This window comes from Castor canadensis, chromosome 2, assembly GCF_047511655.1.
Source record: "Castor canadensis chromosome 2, mCasCan1.hap1v2, whole genome shotgun sequence".
In the NCBI taxonomy this organism is placed as follows: domain Eukaryota; kingdom Metazoa; phylum Chordata; class Mammalia; order Rodentia; family Castoridae; genus Castor; species Castor canadensis.
The window spans coordinates 176,488,118-176,511,094 of record NC_133387.1 but is presented as its reverse complement, the minus strand read 5'-3'; the positions used below and the strand labels follow the sequence as shown (position 1 = coordinate 176,511,094).

Genomic DNA, 22,977 nt, shown 5'->3' with positions numbered 1-22,977 from the left:
TGAAAGATAAGACATAATTTTATACCTATATAAACCAAGAGAACCAAGTGAAGTTAATAGTAGTCATAAAGTTCTTAAAAGAAGGGAGGTAGATGCTTAATTTTAAAAGTTAACAGTATGTATTACACAAAGAGAATCTGAATTATATTAACTAGAGCCAAATGGGAAATAATTATTAAAATAGCCTGTCAAGGTGGTATGGTTATTTTATATTTGTATCTGCACACAATTGGTTTATCTCTTATTGAATAGAAAGTCAATAAGCACGACTAGGAGATGAAAGAATGATGAAAGTTTTTGCAGCAAGTAAAGAGAACACAGGGTATAACTTCCAAAGAAGCATCCCTCTGAACATAAGAAGCAAAAGAATTTTTACTGAGGAGACTTATGCATTCCTATTGGAAGAAAATTCATTGCCAGTAGAAGCAAGCACATTCCTAAGCATGCTCAGTTTGAGATCATTCTTCTTCACACATGGCATGTTTAAAGATGGTGGACAAAAGCCCAGTGTTGTGCTACATACATGTAATTCCAGAGAGTTGGGAGACTGTGGCAAGAGACTTCCATTTTAGGGCCAGCCTGGGCAACAGAGACCTTATCTCCAAAACCAACAAACAAAAATGATGGATAGAAACACTTTCAGGGTGGAAACTTAGATTTATAATAAGATGGCAATGAGAAACATTTACTCTGAGTCACCTAGAAAAAGGGATTGGACTTTGAGCACATGATAAAAGCGAGAGCACACAAGGGAGGGGTGAGGATAGGTAAGACACCTAAAAAACTAGCTAGCATTTGTTGCCTTTAACACAGAGAAACTAAAGCAGATACCTTAAAGGCAACTGAGGCCAATAGGAAAAGGGGACCAGGAACTAGAGAAAAGGTTAGATCAAAAAGAATTAACCTAGAAGGTAACACACACGCACAGGAAATCAATGTGAGTCAATGCTCTGTATAGCTATCCTTATCTCAACCAGCAAAAACCCTTGCTCCTTCCTGTTATTGCTTATACTTTCTATACAACAAAATTAGAAATAAGGGCAAAATAGTTTCTGCTGGGTATTGAGTGGGTGGTAAGGGAGGGGATGGGGGCAGGGGGGAGAAATGACCCAAGCCTTGTATGCACATATGAATAATAAAATTTAAAAAAAAAAAAAGAAAAAGGGCTGGATAGCTTCAGCTACTTTAAACAGCTTGTGGAGGACCTTAGCTAAAACAATACAAAAAAAATCCCCAAAACAAAAAAACTTGAAGGACTGATAGCAGTCATTTTAAAATGAAGCAGTTTCCCCACAAGCACAGGTTCTTGACCTTAAAAAGTTCCTGCCTAGTAGATATCACATTGATTAAATATGTCTTCTAATAAACGAACAACCAATGTCAAAAAGAAGGATAATTTGAGAGAAAACAGTGCAATAGGTAATGGATATGAAGACTGCCTTCCAGATTCATTCCATTTGTCAACAATCTCAGTTAACTTTAAAGTTAACTTTGGATAGAAGTGGACTTATAAGGGCAAATTTCTTGTAGCCTGCCATGTACATCTTGAAATACAGGGAAAGTATACCAGTAATCCCTGCATTGTACTCTAATGCTGAATAGAACTGTCTCTGTCAGCAATGGTTAACTGTTATATAGCAGGCTGCCTATTTTGTTATTTTTGTGTTGATATTCAGAGCTCTGCCCACATGTGAATGGCTTGTCACACTTCATTAGTGCTTTGGAATACTCTTCTAGCACAGTATCACCAAACATGTGACTACACAGTTAATATGTTCCCTTTAGAAGACATAAAATATGTCCTATGTTTCACTCATTAATAACTCACTAGGGGAGTATCTATCTTCTATGTATATCAAATGATATATAGGATATCAGACCACTGCAGACTTGTGATTGTACAAATCTTAATCAAATTATCAAAATTCCGTTATGGCTTTCCACTGCTTCTGAAGACTACAGATAAACTAGATGGATAAAAACAACCAGAATCTTCAGGGTTTCACAGATGTGCTTTTTTATCTAATATGTATGGACCTTTGTTTATTTTGATAGCGTGGGTATTCTAAAGATAAATTCCATAATATAAAAATATTTTGCTGATGACTACTTTGAATGAGGGTAAACAATTCACTTTGAAAAAACTCCTCTATTTTACCAAAGAGGAGGTCAAGATATCGTCTTGTCTATCAACTTTCCTATAGCATGAGAACAATTGAATGATGCTATAAATTTCTTAAATTTATTTTGATACATAGAAATAATAAAATTATACATATTAATGGAATACCTTGTTAATTTTTTGGTACATGTATTCATTGTGTAATGTTTAACTTGGATTAAACATATCTTTCAAATATTTACTATTTAATATTTATGATGAAAACTTTCAAAATCCTTTATTCTAGGTTTGTGAAATGTACAGTGACTTGTTCTTAGTTAATCATCCTACAGTGTGATTGCACACCGGAACCTTTTGCTCTTGTCTACCTGTAACTTATTGCCCATTGAGAGAACTTTCCCCAATAATAATGGTTATTTCCAAAAATACTAAAAAATAACACAATCTAGCAAGAGTGTACAGAAACAATGAACTCTTATGTATTGTTGGTGGGAATGCAAATTAGTGTAGCCACTATGAAAAACATTATGGAAATTTAAAAACTAAACTACCCTATGATCCAGCAATTCTATTCCTGAGTAAATATATATATATATATCCAAAGCAAATGAAATCGGTGAGTTGAAATAGCATCTGTGCTCCCATTTCTCATTGCAAACATTTGAGTTGATACCTCAATACGGTTCACCTAAAACTCTCTCTTCTCCACCTGTAGGAGTGTAGTACCATTACAGCTTCTGCCTTCTAGTGGCTGGTTAGATGCAGACCCTATCAACATGTATGCACGGTATGATCATTGAAATTATTAAGATAATGAAGGAACAAAAACTGCAAAGTATTTTGATTTTGTTCTTTTCTAGTTTTTCACTCTTTATATTAAAAGATTAAAAATGCAATATGATCATTTGGTAAACAGAAACCCTGTGAATCTGAAGTACACCCTAAAACATATGAACCATAATAAACTTCATTTTATTCATATTCTGCATGTGAATTATTATGTATTATATGATTGGGGCATGCCTTTGTTCTTTGTATGTCTAGCCCTCATTACACAACTACATAATCTGGGTTAGGTACGTTCTACATATATGTTATAAAACCTCTAATAACTGAAGGTCTCGAATGAAACTGCATCTATATTAACTATTCAGTGGACTGTTGAACTTAGTTGACTAGAACATCGTGACTGTGGAGAGATGGAATGTTGCAGGTCAAAGCAAAATTATCTTTGACTAACTTGGTCATTTTAATGGCCACTTCTATATGACTTAACATCCATATGATTATTAGGCAAAATTCCTGGAAATTATTGCTAAGTTTAACAGACCACTATCTCCAACAACCTTAAAGCTAAGAATGCTGTAAACTATAGCATCTGAATTTGTAGAAGATATTTCCTTCTCATCTGTAGCACACCTGTCTAGTGCCTCCATCAAAGGATTTGGTAAATGCATTGACTTATGATTTTGCTCTGTGTACATAAAAGTTCATATAATCACTTCCATGTAGCATATGCTTTTCAGGGTAATTTGAATCCAGATTCCCAGATCATTGTCGCTCATGTTTAGCTCAGAATAAACTATTTTCTGGTTTCCTCTACAGCACAGTCCTTATTTTACACTAATATTTTGCATATATTTTATAACCCTCTAAAAATACATGAGTTTTCCATTGAGATCTGGAGCTCTAGAACACAAATACTTTCTTAAAGCTCAGTATCTTCTGTGCCTTAAATTTAGAAGTCACTTAATAAAAATGATTGAGGGAATTATTGTATTGACTAATTATTGAGAAACAAGACAACTGATAAGCAAATATCAGCATTGGAATCATTATAAAAGTCACTGTATTCTTTCAGGATTTGAACCAGATTTTTCCTATTTTAGCTATTCACTTCTTATACCTTAAAAACCTTTTCAATTACTAGTTAGCTCTGAAAATATAGCTTCAGGGAATCTATCAAACACATCATGACCACTCCTACACTGTAGTTTAAAAATATAGATTAACAGGGACAACCTGTCAACAACCACTAATAATGTCTCTGTAGAAAACATCTCAGTTCAGTGCCCCAGAGCTGCTATTTTGAGAGAAAATCCAAGAGAATTAATCAAAGTATTCATAATGGGGTAAATGGATTTGCTGAGGTTTCATCATTGCCTGTGTGGAATACAAACATCAATTCCTGCTTTTTTGTTTTTATTTTTTCCCTTTTGAGAACAGTACCAATAGCTCTGAGAGTATACTAACACTATGAACTATTTACAAAATGAAGTTCTCCTAATTATTATTTGATAGTGCAAGGAATTTATCATTGAGCTATAAAAATCTCTTATTTTCCAGAACTTTTACTAATATTTTGTGTCACCCCACTCCCTTATCTTTTTCTATTTATCCCTTCTCTTATTTTTTTTCAATTGCATGAAGAGATATGTCTGAGGAATAGTTACACACAGACCCTTAGAGATTCAGGGTATCTTTTATTAGATAAAAGATATGTTACTATGGCACATAGAGAAATAATGGAGCTGAAGAGAAGGGAATAAAAGACATATAGAGTATAATGAAATAGCATTATACACAAAGGAAAATCTCCAGCAAACTGAAATTCCCAAGAAAGCAGGAACTGGGTGATAAGAAAGGAAATCATCTGTCTAGAAATTTTATTTAATAATATGAGTGTGTATCAGAAGTCAGGTCCTTAAAAATGTAATGAAGCATCTATGGAAGTTAAGTCAGTTGCCAGAAGGATATTTTGAACAAAACAGACCAAGATTTGTATAGGAGGATAACTGCAGAACTCAGACTATTTTTCACTGAGGAAGCCACAGTTTAATGTGGAGCGCATGGATAAACAAATGGGATTTTATCATCTGGTCAAGTTTTAGAGTACAAATCAGGTAGAAGACAAACAGTAGGGTGTGATTCATGGGGAAATGTAATCCATTGGGAAATGTTGCTTTTTCGAAAATCCTATGTGCATGTATAAAATAAGCATAACTATATAAAAACGTTGTTTTACTGCAATTATATTCATTGATAATGACACGAGTCCTGCAAAACATAGAAAGTTCCTAACATTTCATGAAAACAATGTAGCATAGAGTTTAACACCATGGGATTTCATTACAAATAGTCTGAGAAGAAACTGACCATGTTCCTTACTGAGTGCTTAAATTTGGATAAGAAAATCTTATTTTGGATCAGGAAATGGTAAAGCTGAGAGAAACTTTGTAAATTGTCCAATGCATTACTAGCTTTCTAATATTTATTGCTTTGTCTCTGAATTATTCTAGAATAATTTAATTTGATATGATTTTAGTGTTCATGTGTTTAATTATAAATTCCTTGAAATTAATAAATATGGAAATATCAAATTTATCTCAACATTCAATTTATCAGAAGAATGATAATATTGTCAATAATACTGTCAAGTACTAAAGTAATTTATTTTTGGTGTTTAAAGAAAGCTACATTTCTGCCTCCTTTAAAAGACTATGTAATGCAGGTAACAAGCAAAAATAAGCAAGCAAGACTACATAGAAAACAAGTTTCTGTGTTGCAAAGGAAGCATTCAGGAAAATGGAAAGGCAACATATGGAATGGGGGAAATATTTGCAAACATATACTTTATATAGGGCTGATATTCAAAATAGACAGGAAACTCATCTAACTCAATAGAAAAACTTAATAATAATAATAATAAATTAAGCTGAATAAAATAAACAAAGTACTTCAATAGGTTTTTCAAAACAAGACATACAAATTTCTAACAGGCATATGAAAAAATGCTTAAACCAGTAACCATCCGGGAAAAGAAAATCAAAACTATAATGAAGTACTGCTTCATACCTCTCAAGATGGCTATTATTGAAAAGTCAAAAGATAAGTGTTGGCAAAGGTGTGGAAAAGCAGGAAATCTCTGTACCTTTTCAGTGGGAAAAAAATTGATGTAGCTACAATGAAAAACAATGTGGGGGTTCCACAAAATTCAAAAATAGAATTGCCATATAACATAGCAATTTCACTTCTGGATACAGAACCAAAGAAAATTAAACTAATATGTCAAAAAGATAATTCATTCCCATATTCACTGTGCTATTATTCAGAACAATAAAGGTGAAAAGAACCTACATGCTCATCAACAGATGAATGATTAAAAAAATGAACATTTATACAATTGGAGTATTATTCAAACCTTGAAAAGAAGGAAATCCTGTCCTTTGTGAAAATACGGATGAACCTGGAGCACATTAAGCTTTGTGAAATAAGCCACACACACAAAGACAAATACTGCATGATCTCACTTCTGTGTAAAAATTGAAAAGGAGTTAAACTCCCAATAAGAAAATATAATGAGGACTGGAGGTGTGGCTCAAGCAGTAGAGTACCTGCCTTACAGTGTGGAGGCCTGAGTTCAAAACTCCAGTACCACCAAAAAAAGGAAATATAATGATAGTATGTAATCAGGTCTAGGATTTGAGGGAAAAGGAGATATTAGAGGGCAGAAACATGCATTTATGAGATGAGTAAGTTCTGGAGTTCTAGTGTACAGCCTGAAGATTATGGTTAAAAATGTATTATATACCTGACCTTTGCTAGATGCATTGATTCAAGTGTTTCACCATCAATAAAAAGTGATGATGTGGTGAGTATGTTATTTAGCTTGACCATGGTGGTCTTTTAAAAAACATATGTATATAGGACAGGTGTTTTGTAATCCCAGCACTCTGGAAGCAGAAGCAGAAGGATCTCAAGTTCAGAGGCCACCCTGATCTACACAGTAAAACACTGTCTGAAAAAAAGATACATACATATACACATATATGAACCCAACACATTGTAATCTGTAAATATATGCATTTTTATTTGTCAATCATACATCAATAAAGCTAGAATAAATAAACAAAATCATTACATAAATGGCTGGGATATCATTGAAATGAATTTTGACCAGAATGATTCTTGAAATCTGGGTACTTCACTGGTGACTTTGAATTTAACAACTTTTATTAACAATTTATTATGAGTCAGACTTAATCAAGGCACTTTCACTTTTATCAACTCATTTAATCCTCACAAAAGTATTTTGAGAACATGGCTGTACTCTCACATTTTTTCCAGGGTATTGTCACATCATTGTCTGAAACAAAGACCTTGCAGATACCCTTTCCCATTAGGACACACATGCAAGATGACGAGGAGGACAGAAAACAGTGAGTGAGACCCTGCTTCTTGCCTCTTGGATTGACAGTTGTTCATATTCTCACAAAGATAAAGAAGGAACTATGAGTTCCAAGAACCTCCAACTGTGACTTGTGTTAACATAAAAGAGACAAAGACTTCCAAACCCTTTGTTTAAATAGGAAACACACTGGACTGGTAGATTTATAACTTTGTCAATAAAGGCAGAATAGAAAATGGTGAGGTTAGCCTGGCCCAAAAGACCAAAAATCGTATGTTCTCCCTCATATGTGGACATTAGATCAAGGGCAAACACAACAAGGGGATTGGACTTTGAGCACATGATAAAAGCAAGAGCACACAAGAGAGGAGTGAGGATAAGACACCTAAAAAATTAGCTAGCAGATACCTTAAAAGCAACTGAGCCCAATAGGAAAAGGGGACCAGGAACTAGAGAAAAGATTAGATCAAAAAGAATTAACCCAGAAGGTAACACATGCACAGGAAATCAATGTGAGTCAAATCCCTGTATAGCTATCCTTATCTCAACCAGCAAAAACACTTGTTCCTTCCTATTATTGCTTATACTCTCTCTTCAACAAAATTAGAGATAAGGGCAAAATAGTTTCTGCTGGGTATTGAGGGGGTGGAGGGGAGAGGGAGGGGGTGGAGTGGGTGGTAAGGGAAGGGGTGGGGGCTGGGGGAGAAATGACCCAAGCCTTGTATGCACATATGAATAATAAAACAATTTAAAAAAAAGAAAATAGTTGGAGTATTTATACTTTCAGAAACCACAAATCTTTGTGTGGATACTAAAATTAAAACAAATTATCGGGAGAAATGACCCAAGCCTTGTACGCACATATGAATAATAAAATAATAAAAAAAGGAAAAAATAAAACAAATTATCAATTAAAGCAACCAGATAGCAAAATAGAAAATGTGAAATGCCACATTTTAGAGATCATAGAACAATTTCTTCAGTCCAAATGACTTCCAAAAGTTTCTACTAGTAAGATAATTTCTATAAGAACAATTTTATAAAATTCAAAAGCAGAATTTTGATACTGTATGCCTTCTCAAGGCTCAGTTTTGTGAATGTTTTCCTTTATTATTTCATCAATAAGTACCCAGTAACTGAGTCATATCTATTGCTACACTCCTCAGGGAAGATGAAACCTTTTCTTCTTTTCATATTTCTGAGATTCCTTTTACTGGCTTTGTTAATTAAAAAGATAAAAATATTAAGACTAAGTCCCAGAAACTAGCACAAAAAATAGCATTAAGACTTTGAAGCAAAAAATGACAGAAGTTTTAACAAAGGCAAAATGAGGACTATGACGGTGATATTTTACTTGTAACCATGGATTAAAATGGGGTCGGGGTGATTATGTTGCTTTTTACTTCTATCAATTTCAAGGCTACTCAGAATTTAAAGTAAGGAAAGCTGTATATCAGATATACTTTAACAGCAGCAAAATAAAAGAAGAAAAAAATAAACAAAAACCCAAGATAAATTATGGAAAAATAGAAGAAATTAAAAGAGAAACGATTGGAAAGGTAGAAGCAATTCAATTTTTAACAAAGGACGGTGCTTGTCTCCTTCCTTCCCCATCAAAAAGCTTTCAATCAGCATTGTGTAAATTGTATCAACTTTGTGTCAAGGAATACCCACAATATTCTGTAACTAGGAAATTCCCTTTGTTCTATTTATTTTACGTTGAATTTCAAACTTGTATCATGTTAACTTCACATAATTTTAGGCTAAATTATCCATGGAGCTTTTTGATAAAGAAGAGCAAGTTCCTTTCTGTGAATTAAAATAAAATGAAAAGTGGAATTACCTTCCCTCCTGACTGGGAGGAGATTAATGAACCTGGGTGCTGTGTGGTGAAGCAGTTCCATCCATTAGCATACGATGCAGGATTCTGTGACCTTTGCCAACTGTATTTCCATTAAAGTGCATTAAGCCTTGTGTCCAACCTCACTCACTGCTATTGCACACACAGAGCAGTTCAGATGGCAGCACCCACAGGTAAACGTGGTAATAATTGACTAGATAATTGAAGCTGTTTCTCTAGAAAGACATCAGCAAATGAAGGTAACATCAGAAAACACCCACACATGTGACCTGTGTCACACAGCTCTCATTTCAAAGTTGTTATCAGGATCTCTACAAAGTATACAGTGGAAAATTAATCTACCTTGCTGAACCCAATAGTACCACTGGCTGGACAAAGTGGGTCACTTCACCTTAATTCAGAGGCTAATTTTTTTTTTAGGGTATTTTTTAAAACCCCCCACTTCTGGGTAGAACCTGTTCCACCCCTCTTGTTCCCTGACTTTATTGAGGGAAATCAGAAAAGATAATAAGAAAGAGCATTTTTGCTAGTTTGAGATAAAGATAGCTATATAGAGAGATTCCTAGTGTTGCTTCCATGCTATTTTTAAAAGATTTCACATCTAAGAATCATACTGGAAAAGGAGATCATATCCCTCCCCAAAAGCAGAAATCAACAGATCTCAGGATATTTTTTTGCTTTTTAGTCATGACCAGCTCCTTACAAATAATTATTCCTACAGTGACTCACAATATTTATATTACAAATAGTCCTTAAAAATGACTAAATTCCTCCAGACATGTAAAATACCCTATTCATGGCCATACAGAATATTACTAATAGAACCACTTCTAGAAACCTGGCATTTTGCTGATTCTTAAATAAAGGTTTCTTACACTAAACGGGCAAATTATATTTCCTTTTGTTTTCTGAGGGTAAAGCACTCCTTTCACAGTATGACTTTTTAATAGTAACACACAAATGTGCACACATACAGTCACAAAAGGATAATTTGCTTGTAATCAAAAGTCATCGTTAAAGCAAGAATTAAGTATTCTAAATTGAAAATTTGTACAAATAACTTTTTAAATAATTTATTGTCTTCTCTTTAAACTTTTTTCATTCTGTCAAAAGTATTCTAAAAGCCTAAACAATGATCTCAGCTGAACAAGGTTTTAAAAAGACTATCTCAAAATAGCTAAAAGAAACAATTTTGAATGGTCTCACTGCAAAGAAGTGAGAAATATTGGAAGTGGAGGATATGCTAACTACCCTGACCAACCATTACACTGTAGCCCATAGAAATTTGTAACTTACACTTACTATGTATATATTAAAATAAAACAATTGAGTAACTAAATCTTATCATTTGTGTAATTGAGTAAATTCACTTAATGTTCCTTTTGTTCCACATGGAAAATTCTTTTATGTGTGTTTAAGTGCATATGTTTATGAATGTTAACTGCAACAAACAAGGTGGGTTCTCCAGGATTCTTGTTTCCCAGAAGGCAGTGAAATATGCATAAGATAAGGTACCTTACAGGGGTTCCCTCAATTGGGGAGCAACATGATCCAGACAACCTTTAATAAGCTTTTAACCAGAAGTTCCTTGATTGAATTTTCCTACATAGTATATAATTAATTTGGGTTATATCTTTTTTTTTTGTTGGGTTGGGTTCTTTTTTAATTAATTTTTATTATTGTACTGGGAATACATTGTGACATTTACAAAAGTTATTACAATTTATCATAGTTGAATTCACCCCTCCATTGAGTTATATCTTAAATTCATTTCTTAAGTAGGTTGGCAGAATCTAAGAAAAGAGTGTCACAAGGGGAGTTAAAAACGTAGAAGGAAATTGTCCCAGAATGTTTTTAGGCCCTGACATAGTTGATGGCATTTATACATATTTTCACAAGTACAGCAATCTATTTCCCTTTTCCTGTTATTCAAAACCATGAAGGTATATCAGTCTGTCCCAATGTGGAAGTACTGCTTTTCTATGCTTTAATGTAATTGATCTAACACTCAACTTTCTGTTATTCTTCTCAAGCTGCATTTCAAAATTTTTCCACATCTTAGGCAAGATGTGTCTTCTTCTGAGCTAAGGAATCTCAAAAATCTTATTTTGGTTTTCTTGGAAGGAATGAGTCAGGAAGTTAGATACTTAGATATGATTATTCACATGTCCTTCCTTTCACTCTTATCTTCTCCCTTACTTCATACAATCACCCATTTCTCTGTCTCATATGTTAGGGATACAAAGCTCATTTCCTTGATCCCTGATCTCCATTTCCCTTCTCTTTCTACAGAACTTTGGGGAGTTCTGTGTTAATCTATGCTCAAACAAAGTAGACATCTGGGACTTAGTTCTTTTAACCCCATTACTACTCTGAACATCTGAAGGAGAGTCCCCAGAACAGGGAAAAGCCACACAATAAAAATGCAGAAGTAGAGCCAAATGTGTGAGAACCACAAATGTTTTTCTTGTCTATTTTTTGGTCAGTACAGGGGATGGAACTCAAGGCCTTGCTCATGCTAGGTATGCCTTCTACTGCTGAGCTACATCCCTAGCCTAAGGGAAAAAGTTTTACAGAAGACAGCAGCAATAAACTAAAGAAATTCACAACCAATCACCTATGAGTAGGTGAACTTTGGATAATAAATTTACATGTAATATTAAATTAGATACAGTATTTTAAAGTTACTCAAGTTTAGATAAATATCTGCATTTCGGGGTTATTTGAGAACATTGGAGGCACTGTGACTAATTAAATTGGCTGTTAGTGTGTCAACTGGCTCACCTCAGTTTTGCTGCACACTGAATTTTCAGAGGAAACAAATATAAGTTCTGCTGAAAGGGAGATCCTTTTTTCAGTTAAGAAAGGAAGTGTAATTAACATTCTCAAAAGTTCAGTGTACATGTTTTTATTTACAATATAGTACAGGGAGAGTTATATTAATTAATACAGAGTAGACTATGCTGCAATAGCACTTAATTCCAAAATTTTAGTGGATAAACACAACACAGATTCATTTTTTAGTCATGAAAATTTTCAGGTGGGGGAGTCTTTGCTCTCATTTCCTGCATGGAGAACAGGAAATATTTCTCTCAATTTTTCTTCCCCCACCCCACCACGTCCCCATACTTTATGCTAAAACAAATCCTGCCATTGAAACTGTCTCAATGGCATTGGGAGTCCTGATGTCATGAGCTAGAAAAGTTGCTTAGGTTGCTATCCTCCAGAGTGATTTGCATCAATTCAGCCCAACCCACAAGTCAGCAAGAAGATAAAAACAACCTCTTTCTTTTGTGTTCAGAAATATAAAATAAAATACTATCTGATGTATGTGTAAGTATTGAATGTGTTCACAGCACTTTTACTGAAGAGGACAAGAAGGATTGAGAGAGGATTAATTGGTCCAAGGAGAAATCTTTGTAGAGAAAGTATGTACGATTGTCGAGGGAGACCCTGGTCCAGAAGATCTCAGACTCTTGCTTCTCCAGAACAGAGAACTGGACAGTAACAATGTTACATTGAATGCAAAAGGACAGAATAGACACCTCAAAAGAAAGAGTAGTGGACTCTGGCCAAGTGGCACAGAAGCTCTGATCTTTGTTCAAAGAGCAGTTTATAAGCTGTAAGGGCAAATGGTGGGAAAAATCTGGTGGGGCAGGTCTTTGCTGGAGGAACTAGGGAGATTAACAGGTTTGATCGACCTAGAGTTATTATTCTGCACATGTGCTTATGCTGATTCCCAAGTCTTTAACTGTGTGTATGACATATGACCAATATTCATAAGGTCTTAAGTAGAGGACTTTACCTGAAAGGTTAAATTGAGGACAGATTCTCCTTTACTGGGCATGCTCCATTTTCTTATCTAAACCAGCAAAGACACTTCCATGTCTTTTGGGGAACTTACATCTATCTGCAAAAGAATTTGCAGTTGAAAAGAGTGGTTCTATGTGGGGACAAACAGGAATTTCAGCATAGGGTGAACTTTTGCTGAGGAGGGTGGACTATCCAGAGCAGGCTTGTCTGGAAATGTTATCAATTCTGTCTTTCCTGGAATCCAAGGTGATTGTAAAGTTGTAACGTGCCGGTGTCAAAGGTCCTTGCCTTCACAGGCCAGAGAACTGCCTCATGAGGCAGCTGAATGATGAACCAAAACCGGTATATAAAGTAGGATTTATTACAAAGAAAGGAAAGGCCACAGCTAGGGAACTGCAGTGGAGCCTGGAAGCTGGTGGCTTGCTGCACAGGTGAAGGTTGGGGTTTTTACGGACGTTCTAACTCTGGGTTAGGTGGGATTTTCTCGTTGGCCATGGATTCGTGGGCTTTCTCAGGTGAACTGGTTTGGTTTGCACCTTTATTGGGGGAGAGGAAACAATCTTGAGAGCATTTTGCTCATCAGCCCTGTGGCAGATCTGTATCTCTCCTTTAGGATGCAGGAATGCAGGCCTCCATCTCCTCAGGATGCAGGAATGATATTGCTCTCCATGGGGGAAGGGATGCTCACTCATCTGCCTTAGGTCTCCAGACCCAACAAAGTGACCGCAAAGAGAATGGTTTAGAAGAAAGATAGATACAAAATGAATGCAAAGATGCCATGCTATCCTCCTGCTTTTAGTTAATTTGTTGAACAAAGTAAGAAGCTGGTGCTTTTCAGCAAAAGCAGGTTAAGAACCTCTTACAACACTCCCACACACACTCTGCTCCATCAGTGTTCCTTTCTACAGCCTTTGGAGACAGCAATTCCTAACAATGTAATTGGATAGCTAGAGACAGAGGGAGTGAAGAGGTGACCCCCTTAGGTATACAATATAAGATAAAACATAACAAAAAAACAGTGTCCATTTAAAAATCCAATGGTAAAATTTATTGACTTTTTTCTCTCTTCAATTACATTATATGTCAATAATTTATATGCTCCAAACTTACATAGTAACATAGTTTAGGAAGTTAAGGTGGTCAAATATTATAAGTAAATGATAAAGCAAAGGACTGGAAATAAGTTCTGAAGTTTAAAAGACTGTAATTGTGCTGTTTAAATTTGTTTTAGAATTTTGGTGTGTTACATGTCTGGCTTTGATCCTGGCATATATTTACAATAATACAACTTGAAGATGTATTAGTGTTAACAGCAATGGTGAAATCTCTGATCAGATTTCCAATTTTGTTGTGTCCCATGTGGAAGAATCCATGGCAAAACATGTGGGTGTAATGTAGTTATTAAAAGTTAGGGAGGGGAATTACAAAAGGGGCATTGTGGGACCAGGTGGGACCTGGAAGCAAAGAGCATCTTTCTCTTTTCCAGGTGCTTTTAAAACTTAGGCTAACCAATGGGAATGGCAGATACTGAGGATTCCTAGCCAATAATCCATGAGTGGGGAGCGGCATGGGTGGTCCCTGGGCTAGGTGAAGGTGGTTTTAGTTGTCTCTGGTCTAGGGTGTGAATAACCTACACACACTTGCAATGGAAAAGAAGGATTTGAGAAAGAGAGGAATGTTCAATCTGAAATACAATATTAAGTCATATATTTTCCAACAGTCCTGAACTTTCCCTAATTCTAGCCTTCCTCATTAGACATAAAATATATTCAATCAGTTACAAATTAAAGTATATCATGCATATTTCCAACAATGAAGGAATATTTTCATTTTTTCACTTACAAGGGAACCCCCAATAAAATTACCTTCTTGTGAGAAACAATGGAGACAGAAGGAAATGTAATAACTATTCTGGGACTCAAAGAAAACAAATAAAAATCAGCCAAGATATTACATGCCACAAAACTGTTTTTCAAAAATGAAGGTGAATACGTTCTCAGATAAGCAAAAATTGATAAAATTTGCTTGTAGCAGAGCCACCTTATAAGAAAACATAGGTGTTGTAAGCCTAAAGTAAATGATTACAGACAGTAGTCTGAATCCAACAGCACAGGTAAAGGCAATTATGCCATTATGAAAGACTGTATGAATGCAGCATTTTTACAGGGAAATTTACCCTTTGGGTACCTATAATGAGAAAATCTGAAATCAGTAACCTAAGTTTCCACCTTGAAACACTGAACAAAAGAAGACCAAACTATTTTGATGGCAAGAAGAAAAAGATTGGAGTGAAAATCAGTAGAGAATATCAATTAAATCAACTCTTTCCTTTGAAAGAATCAACAAAGTAGACAAACCTTGAAAGGAGGAAGGAAAGAAGGAAAGAAAGAAGGAAGTCAGTTTTGAGTTACTAAAATCAGAAATGACACTAACATTGCCACTGATCTTAAAGAAATCAAAAAGGATTATAAAGGAATAATATAAACAACGATATGTCAATAAGTTAGATACCTTGGAGGAACTGATTGAATTCTTAGAAGGACACAATATGACTGACTCCAAAAGAAGTAAGTGATTTGAATAGACTACAAAAAGTAAAGAGATTAATATAGAAACCAGCAAAACTAAACACAAGTGAAGGCCCAGCCCCACGTAGCTTTGCTACTGTTGGGTCTGGAGACCCAAGGCAGATGAGTGAATACCCCATCCCTCCATGGAGGACACTATGATTTCTGCATCCTGAAGAGTTATAGACCTGCATTCCTGCATCCTGAGAAGGAGTTGTAAATCTGCATTTCTGTATCCTAAAGAAGAGATACAGGGTCTGATAGATGCCCCACAGGGCAGATGAGCAAAATGCTCTCAAGATTGCTTCCCCTCCCCCAATAAGGGGCAAACAAACCAGTTCATCTAAGAAAGCCCATGAAAAGAACCCACAGCCAATAAAAAGAACCCACCTAACCCAGAGTTAAAACGTCCATAAAAACCCCAGCCTATACCTGAACAGGGAGCTACCGGTTTCTGGGCACAGTTGCACTGCTAAAGCTGTAGCCTTTCCTTTCTGTCTAATAAATTCTATTTCCTATACTGGCTCTGGCTTACAAGTCAATCAACTGCCTCAGGAGCCAGTTCTCTGGCCTGTGACGACAAGGACCCTCAACACTGGCAGCAGCACTTCAAATTGGCATATAACACTACTAAATTCTATAAAACATTTAACAAATTAATAGCAATTCTCCAAAGGGAAAAACTTGTCCCAACCATTCCTTAAACCAGAATTAGCCTGATAACAAGATCACAAAAAAGAAAAATATGTGAATATCTCTTGTAAATATGAAAACAAAAATCCTCAACAAAATTTTCACAAAGTGAATCCATCAGCATTAAAGGAACTATAAACTATGACCAGGTGAAGATTTATCCCAAATATGCAAAATTGAACTAAAATTCAAAAATCAATGTACAATTAATACACACCAATTTAAAAATCAATTCATGTGGGCTGGAGGTGTGGCTCAAGTGTACCAGTACCTGTCTCGCAAATGCAAAGCCCTAAGTTCAAACCCCAGCATATTACACACCACATTAGAAAGCACATATGTGCACACACAATCATCTTAATAAACATAAAAAAATTTTATAAAATAAGAATCCTTTCATGATAAAAAAATTCAAAACAAGTTGGAAGTAAAGGAAACTTCTCCAAAATAAAAAAATAATCATTAAAAATATACATAGCCAACATCATACTCAATGGTGAAAGTCAGATGCTTTGCCCTAAGTGAGGAAAAAAACAGGAATATTTGCCCTCAGCACTTACATTCAACATTGATTAGTTTCTAGTCAAAATAATAAGGCAAGAAAAATAGCCAAAAGAACTAAAATGCATCTGTAGAGAAAAGGTAGAAGTAAAATATTCTGTATCTGCAAATGGCATGATCACACGAAATTCACAGACGCCTACTAAAAACTTATTAGTGCCTATAAAGTAGTCCACCGAGCTAAGATCATATGCAAAAATCAATGTTAATTTTGTATGCTGGCAATGATATATTCTGAAAAGGAATTGCAGAAAATAATTTACAATAACATTCAAAAGAATAAAATACTTAGGGCTAAATTTAACCAAGAAAGTGAAAGACTAGTATACGTCAAACTACAACACATTGCAGAAAATAGTAAAGAATATCTAGATGAATGAAAAATATCTCATGACTCTGAGTTAGAAGACTTAAAATTGTTAAATCACAATCCCCACCAAATTAATCTACCAAATCAACGCAACCCATATCAGAATCCCAGTGGTCTTCCTTATAGACATTAACAAGGTCATTCTAAAATTGATATGGAATTTCAAGGAGCCATTGAAATACTCTTGAAAAAGATCTAGAATGTAGTATACTCAAACTTAGCAATTTCAAAACTTAATGCAAAACAATGATAATCAAGACAGTGTGGCCTTCCATAATGAGTAGACAAATAGAACAGAAAAACAGAACTGAGACCACAGCCTCAGCCAACCAATGTGTCTATGGAGCCAACATCACTCAATGGGAAAGAATTTCAAAAAATGTAATGGTACAATTAGATGTCCGCCTGCAAAAGAATGAATTTTGACCCTAATGTCACAGCATTTATAAAAAACTAATCAAAATGGATCATGAAGCTAAACATAGACCTAAATGATAAAATTCAGAAAAAGACCAGTATTAATTAAATCTGTAACTTAAAATTGGAAATAGCATTGCCAATAAAGAAAAAAAAACCACAGAGTGGGAAAAAATATACAGATGACCAATAAGCATGTGAAATAATATTCAACATCATTAGTCACCAAGAAAATTCAAATTAAAACAATTTGATACCATGTCACAGCCATTAGGATGACTATAATTTTTTTAAAAGTAGAAAGTGTTGACAAGGATGTGATCATACTAGAACCCCTGTAATAGTAGGAACATTAAATGGTACAGATACTAAGGAAAATATTGTCCCTTCTAAAGATTAAGTATAGAATCATAATATGATCCAACATTTCCCCCACTAGGCATGTAGCCCAAAGAATTGAAAACAGATGTTCAAACAAAAAATTTATACATAAATATGAATAGTAGCACTATTCACAATAGCCAAAAGAAGCAATTCAAATGCCCATCAACAGATGACAAACAGATTGCAGTATAACCATACAATGAAATATTAAGCCATAAGAAGAAACATGCTTCAGCAAGAATTCTGAAAACAAAGGATTCCAAAGAAGTTGGTCACAAAAGAGTTTATGTTATCTGACTCCATTTCCATGAAATGTCTGAAATTTGCAACTCTATAGATACAGAAATTAGATTAGTGTTGTTTAAGAATGAGGGTGATGGCAAAATAGGGAGGCAATAGCTGAAAATACATGGATTCTTCTTATGGTGATAAATATGTTCTAAAATTGACTTGGTAATGATGGTATGTATCTGTAGATATACAAGAAACCATTGAATTACTTACTTTGACTGAATAAATTATTTTGTATGTGAATTTTATTTCAATAAGCCTGTTTAAAAAGTTGGGCAATTGAAAATACTTGGTATAATATTAAAATCAGAAAAGGTAAACAAAATATGATCATATTTATATGCATCTCTCTATAACAATACAAATAGATAACATAGAAACAGATTATATATCGATAAAACAATGCTAAACAAGAAGTCAAATATCATAGTTCTGATTAAATTTCTAAAAAAGAGTTAAGGAAAGTGACAATTTTTTTTAATTTATGGAGGAGGGAATAATGAGTAATTTCTGTTCATTTTAATTTTGGCAATTTCTTGAAATGTTTTCAAACCAACTTACTTAAGAAGAAATGTTTATTATTTTAGAAAGCCAAGCAATTCTGGAATTGAAATTCAGTCCTTGAATGAATGAAGGTTAAGCTGCAGTCATTTAAAAATTGAAATTATTGGCATAAAGAAAGATGCTTACCTGAGACTAGAGGCTGTATGTGCATATATGTTGATAGTATAGATGTTACCTTGTTTCCAAAAAATGTGATCCACTAAAATATTGATATAAACTAATACAAAAAATTTAATGGAGTATAGACTTGTCAAATTTGAGAACATGTTATGAAAATTGAAAAAGAAGTTCCTAGAAGAACTGAGTATCTATGGTACAATCCCACATGACAGAGGCAGCATTAGCATAAGGTTAAGAGGCTTTGGTTCACATCCTAGCTTAGTGACTTTCTAGCTTTGTGACATTATACAAGTGTCTTAACTTCTCAGCATCTTAATTACTCCCTCAGGGCAATAGGATAATAATATAATTCACTTCATATGATTATTATGTTAACTACATATGTCAGTATTTGTAAAGTGCATAGAATAGTGCTTAGTAAATACTAACATTATAAAAGATATTGTTGAATAAAAATTGCAAAAACATGCAGACATTAATCAAACCGAAATCTATTAAGTCTTACTTGTTTGTCCCAAACACCACCCAAATCACACCACGTAAGAATTGCTCCCAAGAAAGTATGAGGCAGAGTTGTAAGATCATGACATAAAGCTTACTCTCCACAAGTATGTACTCCTTGAGTTAACACCTTTGTCAGAGCCAACTTTACCTCCTTGTGTCTCAAGGAATAAATCAGGTATTGAAGGAAGGCATAACAATATTATTTAACACCTGAATCACAGAATTCAACCAAGAGCTGGAAGCAGGTTGGATATAAATGAGGACCACTGGGCCATATCCTGACAGCAGGATAGATGTCAGGTGGGCACTGCAGGTAGAGAAGGCTCTGCGCCTGCCTTCTGAGAAACAGATCTTCAATGTGGATTGAGCAATGTGAGTGTAAGAAGTGAGTATAAGGAGGAAACACACAAGTGAAACAACATCCACGTTGGTAAAACTCACTGTCTGAGCAAAAGAGGAATCTGCACAGGCTAAGGGCAGCATCACCGGAATATCACAGAAAAAATTGTCCACCTCAGTTGGGCCACAGTAGGGTAACTTAAGGTGAGGAATGTGAGGACAAATGCATGCCCACAGTTCCCCATCCAGGTGCCCACAATCATGATGGCACACACCCGATGGCTCATGATGACTATGTATTGCAAACGGTGACAGATGGCTGTAAAATAGTCATAGGCCATCACGTTGTACAGGAAGCACTCCCTGTAGACCAGGAAATGGTAGAAGACCTGAGAGGCACAGCCCTGGTAAGAGATGGCATGGCTGTGCCCTATCAGGTACAGCATCATTTTGGGGGAACTCACTGAAGAGAAAAATAAGTCAAACACTGACAGGTTTCCCAGGAAGAAATACATTGCAGTGTAGAGATTAGAAGGGGTGAGGATGGCTAGAAGAAGGAGCAGGTTCCCAAGCAGATGGATAGGTAGAAGGCCAGAAATAGGAAAAAGAGCACATTTCTCAGCCCAGTTGTATGAGGGATTCCCATCAGGAGGAACTCAGTTACTGGTGTGTGATTCCTTAGTTAGTCCTGAAAGATCTAAGAATGGCTCACTTAAGTGAGCTTATCCCAGACAGATGAATATCTGCACAGAATCCATTGTGAACTGGTGATACCTATATGCTGTGAGGAACTTCAGTTCAATTCTGTTGCTAATTCATGTGTGACAACAAATAATTCATTTATTGATTTTCCATCGTCTTCAAAATTGAAGGGAGATGACCCTACAAGTAGTATAGAATAAACTTTATGATTAGATATATCTGCATTTAAACACCATATCTGCTACTCACTCAGTGACTTCAGGTAATTGAAAAAACCCTTTTTCCTTTGCCTTTAAAGAGTATGGGACAGAACAGCCAGTCTGGGAGGCCAGAAATGCTGTTAAGTTTCTCATTCTCCGAGTCAGCCAGTCAGGCCTGACAACCTGGACCCAGCAGTGACTCTGCCTTGAGTGAAGGAGCAGCAGCCATTCATCCCCTCAGAGAGAGTAAATATCTTCAGTTTAGTTTGGTGACCTCCTCCCCAGTGGGCTTTGACTGGAAGGTGTAGAACAGAGGGATCAATTAAGCCTGGAGACATACCCTTTTTCCTTTCCTGTTTCTCCACATTGTCTCTCCCTCATTACTTCTTTGAATAAAACACATTTTAAAGCACTTTAATTATAACTTGTGAGCTAATTTGTTTTATAGCAGAGCTGTCCTCTGGGTTCAGATGCTTGAGATGGCCTGGTGATTGTGTGCTTGGAGGGTCCAGGTTTGAAGAAAGAGCTAGAGATTTGGAAAAAACAAAAAAGCAAAAACACACAAAACTGTTATCCACAATCACCTTTTTAATTCCTGTGATGACTTTTATAACCATATGTATATCTATCTTATTTATTTTCTGAAACTCTTCTTCTTATTGTCCCTTGGGAGTGCTTGCTATTTATGTTTCAGTCAGTATACGTTAATTATTGTAATGGACATAATGAATTTTTTAAGAATTCAGCATGATGAACTGTGTGAAGATAAAGGGTCAGTGCACACAAAGGTAGATAGATCTGTGAGCACACTTTCAACTGGCTGTTCACAAAACAAGCACAGAATCCTACTAAAAATGTTACCTAAAACCCCTCTGAAACAATACAGCAGACACAAATGAAAATAATAGGTTTAAAGAAACTAAAACATTCTTATAATCATTACACTACTCAATGCCAGAAGAAATATTGGAAAGATTGTCTTCTCTGTGGTTTGAATTACTAATTACTGAGTATTGAGAATCTTTTTTAACCAGATTATCAAACGCCCCTTTATTTTATTGCTCCATGTTTGTTAGATTTAATTTTTCTCTTAAAAGAAAAAAACTAAGTTCAGAGAGTTCGAATAACTGCCAAAGTTTACTTAAAAAGTCAATCATACATCCTTGATTTGAATTTCAGTCTGTCTGCATTTAATACTTATACTCTATTCTAAACAGAATTAAGGTTTTGATTCATAATTTTAATAGTAAACATGTGACTCAAATATTCCTCTCCATTTTCCTCTTTAGCTTTGTTTTCAGAAAGGAGATACTAAGTAACCATAAAATCTTATTTTTTTTTAACAAGTAAGGATTCCTACTGGTTAAGCAGCATTTTAAGCAGTTTTATTCACAGATCATAAAACTCACCCTTATTGTGTACAACTCAATGAGTTTATATTCACAGAGTATGTATTTACAAGAGCTGTACAAATATCAACAAATTTAATTGTATAATATTTGTTTCCACTAAGAGTAACTTTATGCCAATTTGTAATTTTGCAGGTTCTCACTGCCAGCTCTAGGCAGCCACTAATGTTTTCCCTATAAACTTGCCTGTTTTGCATTCCTCCAGGACACTACCCAGAAGCAGATCAACTCAGTTTGGTTCCCCAATAGGCCTGCTACAGTCACCTAAAGCAAGAAGACACTGCCCATATGCCCTCCCCTTAAGAGACCTCCCCCCCACACCCTTTCAGCAGGAGATACATCAGTCACATTCCCCTTTGAGATGTATATACATATATACATGATATATAGATAGATAGATAGATAGATAGATAGATAGATAGATAGATAGATAGATAGATAAAATGCTAGGGTGAGTAAAAGGAAGTCCTGTTAGAAGTGGACCCCCTCCCTTGAAGGTGACTCTCTACAAGGCCTTAAAGAAAAATAAACATCCACCTTTAGCTGTTTACTAGAAACTCCCCACCTGGCCCAGAAGGAATGACCTGCCCTTAAGCCATTATCTAGGGAAGGTCAGAAGGGACACTGGAACCTGCCCTGTAATCTTCTGGGAATTCTCCACCCATCTTTATCCATACCCAGTCCACTGTGAGCTCCAGCTCTCTTGCCGGGGCAAGTCTGCAGGACCTGGTCTCCGCAATAAATTCTGTGCTGGCGTTTTGAGACATCAAAAAAAGCCTGCCTGTTTTGAACATTTACTTTAAATTGAATTATGAAGTGATTGTTCTTTTTCATGCCTCTTTAACAGAGCATAATACTTTGAAATCCATTTC

At 35.3% G+C, this 22,977-nt stretch overlaps 1 pseudogene; it reads right to left on the bottom strand.

Annotated features, from left to right (window-relative positions):
* Nucleotides 1-19,546: 19,546 nt before the first annotated feature.
* LOC109677238 (putative olfactory receptor 10D4) lies at nt 19,547-21,077 on the bottom strand (annotated as a pseudogene).
* Nucleotides 21,078-22,977: the final 1,900 nt, after the last annotated feature.